General features: G+C 46.1%; 1 pseudogene across 1 annotated transcript; it reads left to right on the forward strand.

The window, feature by feature from the left end:
- The first annotated feature begins 5,238 nt into the window (after positions 1-5,238).
- On the forward strand, positions 5,239-6,871 carry LOC311588434 (G protein-coupled receptor kinase 6-like; annotated as a pseudogene). Its single transcript has one exon. The product of its transcript is annotated as a G protein-coupled receptor kinase 6-like (transcript).
- The last annotated feature ends 3,251 nt before the right edge of the window (positions 6,872-10,122 follow it).

Here is a 10,122-nt window from a genome sequence, read left to right on the forward strand (position 1 = left end):
TGTCTCTCTGTCTCTCTCTCTCTCTCTCTCTCTCTGTCTCTCTCTCTCTCTCTCTCTCTCTCTCTCTCTGTGTGTGTGTGTGTGTGTGGTGTTGGGAGGTATGCTACAGCATGTATAAGGAGGTTGGAGGGTAGCTTACAACAGCCATTTCTTTACCCTGTGCATCTCAAGGATCAAACTCAAGTCATAAGGCTTGTTGACAAGTGCATTTATCTGCTGATACTTCCCACTAGCCCTCGATTACAATGATAACATTTCTGTAAAGTAGGTAAAGTCCTTATCATGTAAGTATGAGGAATTGGATCTGATCCACAGAACCCACGTGGAAAAGTCAGGGGTGCTGGTGAGTCTGAACAACCCCTAGCACTGGTGAGGTCGACATACAAAGATCTCTGGAGCTCATCAGCCTGGTAGCTTAACCATATCCACTAGCCTCCAGGTCCAGTGAGAAGACCATTTCTAAAAATAATAAGGCTTCATAATATAGGAGACTCCTGAGACACGGCATGCAGGTGGTTTTTGGCCTTCGAACACACGCACGCAGGCACGTACGCACGTACGTACGCACGCACGCACACGGGCACGCACTAGCAGATACTGTTCCATCCCATAGCTGTTGAGTGTAGTGCCTGTGTTATCACTGCTCCACTTCACCTCTCGTCTCCTCAGTCGGATGCAGATTCACATGTCTGTGCCTGTCTCCATTGGTCATCTCTTTGGCATTTCAGATTTAGAATGACCGACCAACACAAAAAGCGAAACTACCAAATTAAAGCAAAATACCTCTCTACTTTAATTTCCTGTCCAACTAACTTTCCCCCAAGTCATTTTGCGTGCATGCATGTGGTGTATGCTTGCCTATAATGTATGCCCATGTATATGAACGGGCAGGGTTTTGTGAATGCAGAGGGCAGAGGAGGATTCCTGTGTTCTAATCTCTCACCTTTTATCCTGTTTCCTTGACACAGACTGAACCCAGAGCCAGGCTGACAACCAGCAAAACCCAAAAGTCCTTGCTTTCTTCCTGTCTCGGCCCTTTACTCTGCTGGTGTACCGGTGGGCAAGGCTGTGCTCTCCATAGAGTTACTTTCGCAAATGGAAACTTAACCACATAAGTGCACAGTGCAGCCCTCTCTGCTCACTTTCCTTCATCCTTAAAGACAAATTCAAATTCCCATAGGTGGCTTTTATAGCCCATGCTGAGCTGGGCTTTGCCGTGTGTGTGTGTGTGTGTGTGTGTGTGTGTGTGTGTGTGTGTGTGTGTGTGTGTGGTATATGGGTGTGTAAAATGTGTGCATGTGTGAGTATGAGCATACAGAGGCAGCAGGTTGACATCTGATGTCTTCTTCAACCATTCTGTTTTGGAGATGGAGGCCTCCCTCCTGGACCTCACTTATTTGGCTACACTGGCCTGAGTTGTGAGCCTTCCAGTAACTCAGGTCCCCATGCTTGTGAGGCAAGTACTTTAATCACCAAACCACATCCTCAGCCCTTCTGCGCACTTCGTGATTTTACCTCTTTTTTGTTCCCTAGACACAATGGCTTTTTGTTCCTTAGATTTTAGTGGCTCTTTTTCCATTATAGATCTTGTACTTGCTGGTTGTGTTGCTTTGACTTTGTTTGCTCAGGCTCAATTTCCTCACGCCAAGTGCATTGCTGCGATATTCCGTATCAACATCGGCATTAGTCATTGCACCAATTTTCTCATTATTTGAGGCCCAGTTCACTGACAGCCCTTTTGAAAGCCAGATCTTATCAGCAGCCCTATGTCTCAGTCAACTCTATTATGTAACCACACTGTGTGACATTTATTAGAACTTATTATTTGGGGTTAATTTACTTGTTTGCCTTCTTATTTTCTGACCCCCTTCAATGAGGAGTTATTCATTGACAACAGAGTTTCTCTCTGCTTTATTCACGTGTCTCCTGTATATCCAACAATCAGATTACTGGTTAAGATTGAATAGGCTTTCTATAAATACTTGTTGAATAACTGAATTCTGGCTTGCTGCTGGCAGATTGTAAAGCACCAGTGGCAGATAGTGTTCCCTTTATGACAGCTTTTTTACACTGCTTAGTTAGTAGTTTCTTTTGAATCTTTTGTTTCTGTTCTTTGAGACAGAGCATCATGTATCACAGGCTGTCCAGAAACTGAATGAGGCTGAGGATGACCTTGAACTCCCAATCTTCTTGCTGGAGTGCTGGGATTACAAATCTGTGTGCCGATATCCAAGTGCTAAGGATTGAACCCAGGGTCTCTGCTGTGGAAACTGAGCATTTACTACTGAGTTGCATCCTCAAGACCTTTGCATCTTTAACTATATTTCTAAAATGTTTAGAAACCAGATTGAGTCCTTTGACTAGCAGTGATAAAAACACATTTGAAAAAGATTAAATAAAAAACAATACAGGTGCATGTATGTGTTGCGGCCTCTGTGTGTGTGTGTGTGTGTGTGTGTGTCTGTGTGTGTCTGTGTGCGCTCATGTGCATGTGCACTCTTTGTGTGAAGGTGCTTGTAGAGTCCATAAGAAAATATAGGGTCCACTGGAACTGGAATTTTAGGTGGTTGTGAGCTACCTGATGTGGGTGCTGGGAAGGGAACTCAGGTCTTCTGGAATAGCAGCAAGTACTCTGAATTGCTGATTCATCTCTTCAACCTCCAAAGAATAGTTTGTTTTGGAGAAAGTGTATGGTCCAACGTAAACTAAATGTAGCTTATGAAAAATTGCATGAGAAATACCACCTGTAGAAATTCAATTAGAAGTCAGTAATAATAGATACTGTCTGAAAATTGTCAGGGGTGTGCAGAAAAATGTGAGACCAGAAAAAAAATATGGAAGAAAAGTTTCAGTAGAGATGGTGTGGGGTTGAGCTAAGTGAATTTAAAATAGAAAAGGATTAGTTATTGGAGGGTTCTGGGCATTTGTCAGTTTTAAGCGGTGGAGGAGAAAGCCTGCGCTTATTCCTCATTGCACAGGAAAATGAGAAGCAGAAAACAGGATCACTGCCTCTGAGATATCATTGCCTCTGGTGCTGCTGACTTCTTCTAACTTCTCTTTGAATATTTGTTTAGAACATGAATTTGTTTTCTTAGTCCCCTTATCTCTTCTGTGGCTTATAATTCTAAGTACACCCCAAGGGCAGAGACTGTAACACGCTTGCTCTTTGCATCCACTTATCAGCTAGTTTAGTGTCAGGCCCCTGGTAAGTGCCCCAGGTACCCGTCTCCCAGGGAAATATAAACATGTTCTGCTTTGCTGCAGACACAGGGTTTCAGGGCACCTGCATGGTGTTCCCACTGCCAGCATAGCACATCTTGTCTTTTTCTTCTTGTATCAGGGTTTATGCATTAGTTTGCCTATCTGATAGCTGCAGAGATTTCTCCTTTCCTTATAGGTGATACTGCAAGCAGATGCTTCCATCTGACACAGGGTTGAGATGAGCGCCAATGCAGAGTCTCCTAATGGAATAAGACCAGTTCTGAATGGAAAGCTTTTAGTTTTTTCCAAGTCTTGTGGTAAGAAATCTGAGTGTGTGGATGTGGAATGGCTCAGTCAGTGGGTGCTATTGCCAGGCACGGTGGTGAGCATCAGTTATGCTAGTGCAATTATCCTAGTGTGGGGCAGTAGAGACGGGAAGATCCCTGAAGCTCATTGGCCAACTGGTCTTATGGAATTGGTGAGCTCCAGGTTTAGTTAAAGAACCTGTAAGAAAAACTAAAATGGAGGTCGATAAAGGAAGACACCTGGCATTGACCTCTGGTCTCCATATACATATGTACAACACACACACACACACACACACACACACACACACACACACACGCATGGGTAATCAGTGCAATTGATGGAGCTGTGGCTTGACAGGATATAGTCTTGACATCTGGAGGTGTTGGAAGTGATAAATCATCGATATCCCCATCACCAACCCTCTATTTAAAAAGCTTGGCCATCAACTCATTCGCATTTACCTTGTACCATTGCTATACAATTGAACAGTAAGCAGCACCTACAGGACTCTGGGAAGGGAATAAAGGGAAGTCTATGCATGGAACTCTCTGGACTCTACCCCTGAGCTGTGTGTGTGTGTGTGTGTGTGTGTGTGTGCGCGCGCGCACATGCACATATTTATCCCAGATATTGACATTAGGTGTCTTTCTTAGTTGCTTTTGAGATAGTCTGTAACTGAATCTGGCTTGGATGGCTGGCTGGCCAGCAAGACCTAGAGATCCTTATGTGTCCACCTTCTCAGCTTCTGGGAATCCAGGCACAGTGCTCAGTTTTTCACATGTGTTTAGAGGGTCAAATTCAGGTTCTCACACAAGCTGTTTCCTGACTGATCTATCTACGTCGCTGTCATGTTGCTATTCTAGTCTTTATCCATCTATGACATATGCCATTGACACAAATGCTTGTGTTGCTACTTCTAATTTTGATATATGCCATAAACAAAATGCAGCAGCTTTGGTGAGATCTGTTAGTCACTGCAGAAAGTTCTCGAGTCTCAGCATGTCCTCGAGACATCCTGTGCTATAGACACAAAATCCCACACAAAAGGCATTAATATTGACTTGCTAAACCACCAGGAACTTCTTTTATGGCTTTCCTGAATGTTATTAGCCATCTCTCTGCCACCTCAACCCAGTCATCACAGGGGAGTGTGAGAACTGGGTTGGTGTGAGGTTTGTGAACATGGGAGACCTTTAGCTGAATACAAAGCACATGGCTGTCATGTGTCTCGTGTTCTTTTTGAAGCAAGTGAAAAGGATTCCAATGGAATCAGAATGATGGTGATGCCCAGTGTGGATATTGACAGCTACCTTAACAAATGCTCTTGTAAAGATGGCCAAGAGTCTGTGTGGCTCTGCCTTGGCCATTACAGAGTGGCTGACAAGGCTCTTGACAGAGCCTGCCATGAGCTCTAACTTAAACTCTGTTGATAAATGTCATTGTAGAGATTAATGCCGGCCTAACAACTAGCTTGGCAGGAAAGACTCGAGATGAGCACCACCACTGTTGACCTCTAGGCTCCATCACTATGGACGTCATAGTGTAGAACAGAGGCACCCATCAGTTCCAGTGAGGCTCTGTGCATGACCGTGGAGACATAAAAGACCCATAAAAGACTTGTGGCTGTGTGTGGACAGCTGACCGGAAGAAAGATGTCTTCAAGATCCTCTTAAAATGTCCTCAAAGAAAGATAACACTGAGTACAGCGGGTGGCTACAGTTGCTGCCCATGGAGCTTGAGAAGATCTTAGCGAACACAGTGCTACTCGAGGCTGGGAAGGTGATGGTAGGGAATCTCAAAGGCAAATGCAAGAAAGGGCACCAGATGCTGCAGTTCCCCCACATGAGCCAGTGCGAGGAGCTCAACCTCTGAACGTGACTACAGCAGCTTGTTCAAGCTGTCAGCCCCTTGGGCGTCTGATACTTCGTGAATTCTGCGCCACAAGGCTTGAGCTGACCCCCTGTACTACCTTCCTGGATGGGGTGGCTGAGTATGAAGTGACCCCTGGTGGGAATTGGAAGGCATGTGGGCGGTGACTCGTGAAGATTTTTCTGAGCCACAAGGGTCCTGACCTCATCCCTTAAGTTCCACAGCGACTGGTGAGTAACTGCCCAGCGGCTAGATCAAGGACCCTGCAACAATCTCTTCAAGCAGTGACCCGGCTGACCCATGAGTACCTACCTAGGCATGGCCCCTTTTTGCCGACTACCTCGACAATATCTACTTCCACCATTTTCTGCAGTGGAAGTGGTTGGAAAGGCAGCCAGGGACCAAAAACTTGGGCGAAGGTGGCTTTGGGGAGGTGTGTGCCTGCTAGGTGCCAGCAACAGGCCAGATGTATGCATGCAGCAAACTGGAAAAAGAAATGAACGAAGAAGCAGAAAGGGAAGACCATGGCACTCAATGAGAAGCAAATCTTGGAGAAAATGAACAGTAGGTTTGAGGTGAGCTTAGCCTACGCTTATGAGACCAAGAATGCACTGTGCCTGGTGCTGACATTGATGAAAGGAGTCGACCTCAAGTTCCACATCTACCACATGGGCTAGGCTGGCTTTCCTGAAGCTCGCGATGTCTTCTCTGCTGCCGAGATCTGCTGTGTGGCCTGGAGAATTTGCACTGGGAACGCATCGTATACAGGGACCTAAAGCCAGCGAACATCCGATTGGATGATCATGGCCATATCCGTATCTCTGACCTGGGACTGGCTGTGCATGTACCTGAGGGCCAGACCATCAAGGGCACCGTGGGCTATGTGGTTTCAAAAGTGGTGAAGAGCAAGAGGTACACATTCAGGCCTGACTGGTGGGCACTGGGCTGCCTCCTGTATGAGGTGATTGCAGGCCAGTCACCTTTCCAGCAGAGGAAGAAGAAGACCAAGCGGGAAGAGGTGGGACGACCTGAGAAGGAAGTGCCCGAGGAATACTTAGATTACTTCTCCCCACAGGCACGCTCCTCTCTTCTCAGCTTCTCAGCAAGGACCCTGTTGAACATCTGGGGTGTCGAGGAGGTGGTGCCCCTGATGTAAAAGAGCACCCCATTTTCAAGAAACCGAATTTCAAAGTGGCCAGGAGCTGGAATGCGAGAACCGCCTTTTAAGCCTGACTCCCAGGCTGTTCACTGCAAGGATGCTCTGGACGTTGGACAGTTCTCTACAGGGAAAGGTGTGGATCTGGAGCCCACTGACCAAGACTTATACCAGAAGTTTGCCATGTCTAGTGTGTCCATCCCCTGGCAGAATGAGATGGTGGAGACCGAGTGCTTCCAGGAACTAAATGCCTTTGGGCTGGATAGGTCCATTCCCCCAGACCCGGACATGAAGCGCTAGCCCCCTGCACAGTCCCCCAAGAAGGGATTGCTATAGATGCTCTTCAGTTGCCAAGATTGCTGTGGAAACTGCAGCTACAGTGAGGAAGAGCTCCCTACCCACCTCTAGCCCCAAGACAGAGGCCCCCACAGGTGGTTGGTGGTAGTAGCTACTCTCAGTGACATTTACAGTTTAGCACAGTGGTGTTCCCCATTGTCCACTCATGCTGTGGCCTGGGGAACACAGCCAGAACTGTCTCCAGTGTCCTTTATCCCTCAGTCCCAGCCCAGCTGAGTTTGACCAGGCCTGGGCCATCTTGGGACTAAGGTGTGTCCCTTCAGCTCTTCTCTGTGGAGTTCATAGCTTTATGTATTTATGCATTTGTATGAATATTGTTTTTATAAAATTAACTGTATTATCTGTAGGCCCAGCTAGTGATCAGTCAAGACACAGGCACTTGTTATATTTTAAAATAGCCTTAGTCAACCTGGGGCAGGGCAGATGTCAATCCTCTACACTACTTTCCATATTAGGGCCTCAGGCATGGGATCTCTGTTTCAATCTCATGCCACCTGTTTTCAATAACCTCTATCAAGCTAGCTCCCACCCATAATCCCAAATATTTGTTAATGTTTTTTTATATGGGCTGGATTCTCCATCCATGCTGGCCATGTGCTTCTCCTCCATCTAACATGGCAGCCTTCATTTTTTTTCCTTTCAGGTCTCTCTCCTTTCTCCTCTTGACTGGCTTTCTTCTTTCCAGAATTCCTCTCTCCTAGCCCCACCTAGCTCCTTTGCCCTGCTCAGGTGCGATGGCTTTTTATTAAACAAAAGGTGGGTCAGAGCCAACAAACAGTAATTAGCACCAGAAAATATCAGATCATCTTCAAACATACGAATGTATATAGCTTCCAGAGCATTCTCAGTTGCACCCTGGACATGGCCCCTCAGGGCAACTCACCCTGGCTGGAAGAGCCAGGAGCTGGCAGAGGAGCCAGTGCCAAACTCAAGGCTTCTCAGGTCCAGCCAAGACAAACAGAGTATGACCCAGGTCAGACCACTGGCCACCATAGACCTCTGAGTGAGACTCGTGCTGCCTGACATTGATGTAGGCCACCACCTCCTGGTTGCCCAATGCTTTCACTTTTCCTCAGCCTTTGTCAGAGCTGGAGATGTATCCTCTAGGCCTGGGCTGGAGTGCATCCACAGACTGAGCTGCCTGGGATCTATAAGACTACTGCCCACGATGGGTTGCCTCTGCCTTTCAGCTCCAGAGCACATTGTCCCTGTCCCTTATTTTGAGTCATATCCTGAAGATACCTTTTCCAGAAATGTCCTAGCCCAGGCCATAGGAAGGGTTAGAAGTAGCCTCCAACTTTCCAGAATCCCTCATAAAAGTAGACATGTGCTCAGCGATAATCCATCCTTCCCTGTGTGTACCTGTTGGGGGCAGGGGTGAGTGTTTATCAGTATGTGAAGAGGGTAGAGGAAGGCTGTGCCTAAGCACCAGACCCTAGCCCTGGACTTTCCCTGACCTGGTGCTAGTGTTAGGACAGCCTAGGACAGTAAGGCCCTGGCTTTCCATATTTAAAGCCAATGTGAGCTGCAATGTGTCTGTGCAAATACAGTCTGAGCACAAGGCTGGCCAGCTTCCCTCTCTCCCCCCCCAAAAAAAGAAAGAAAGAAAGAAAGAAAGAAAAAGCTGAGGTGTCACTAAGCCTCACCATAAGAAATATATCCAGATAAGTACAGAAGTAACCTTGGGCTAGCAGCAGGGTATAGAAAACACAAAAATAAAGGAATCCAGAAATACATTTCCTTCTCACATGCCTGTCACAAGAGATTGTACTATTTCCATTCATGGCCCTTTCTCACAAGCGTGGGATACAATTTGGAGAAGAGGGTTGGAACAGGATCATGAGCAGCTATGTCAGCTTTGCCAACAGAAGAAAAGGCTTGAGAAGCTACTTGTGAAGAAAAGGAAGACCATCCTAGGTTTGGATGTTCAAGGCACATGCTGATGAGCTCTGGTGATGTGGGCGGCCCATGGCAAGAGCGACTGATGTTGTCACATCTTGAGTCAGGAATCAAACATAGCTAGGTGCATCCAGGATTGCTCTTTTTTATAAGAACCCTCTAGTGAGAAGGCGTGGCCTTATAGAACTTCTTCTGAAAGCATGCTCCTTGATGACTTCCATCAATCTATGCAAATCTGTGTCTGTAAGACCTGGAAACTTTCTTACAGAAAGAATGGAGTGAAGGACACTCTAATGCTGTAGACAACTTCAGTTCAGTTCCAGTGTATTTCTTTTTTTTTTTTTTAAATTAATCATTTAATGATTGTTATGGCAGCAACAGGTAACCAACCAATACAAAAGGTTCTTAACTGAAATGTCTAGGGGAAAGATTGATATCTCTATCAGCACCTTTTTCTTTTATTTTTATATTTTATTAATTTATTCATATTACATCTCAATGGTTATCCCATCCCTTGTATCCTCCCATTCCTCCCTCCCTCCCTCCCTCCCATTTTCCTCTTACTCCCCTCCCCTATGACTGTGACTGAGGGGGACCTCCTCCCCCCGTATATGCTCATACATGAATGAAACAAAGAAAGCAGTGGCCCAAGGAAGATTGAGTTCAGAAAAAACATGATCAGAAGAACATGTGAAGGAGCATTGGTAAGCATCTACTAAGCAATAGCAGAGCGGACCTTTCCCAGAACTTTCTCAGGACAGAGCAATTTAAACACAAGGACTTATATCCTTTCCCTACGTCTGTTCCCTCTCTCTGCTTCCTGTAAACAGATGACATATGATGAGCCTGCGCTTTGCTCCTATGGCCATGCCATGCCTTCACTGCCATAGCGAACCTCGTCCCTCTGAAACTGTAAACTCAAAAAAATTCTTTTAAAATTCACTTTTGTTTGCAGTGCTCCCTTTCTGCGCCTGGAATTTTTAAATGTATATTTTACTTATCATAATTTATTCACATTACACCCTGATTGTTATCCTCTCCTTCCTATCTTCCCACCCTACTTCTATCCTCCCTCTTCTGCCTATTACCCTCCTCTAGACTTCTGGTAACAGCCTATTAGGTTTCGTCAAGGTAACCTGCATCTCCTTTCTCTGTGTGCCTACTAGGCCATCATGCCAAGGGCAGTGATCAAATCGTGGAAACCCAAGTGCACGTTGGAGGATCAACAGCAATCCCCCGCCCCACTCCCCCATGTGGAGAATCGGCAGTCTATCCACTACATAAGAACAGAGAGTCTTGGTTCTGTGCGTGTTTTGTCCCTGACTGGCGGA

This window comes from Acomys minous (genome assembly GCF_964271855.1).
Source record: "Acomys minous genome assembly, chromosome: 17".
In the NCBI taxonomy this organism is placed as follows: domain Eukaryota; kingdom Metazoa; phylum Chordata; class Mammalia; order Rodentia; family Muridae; genus Acomys; species Acomys minous.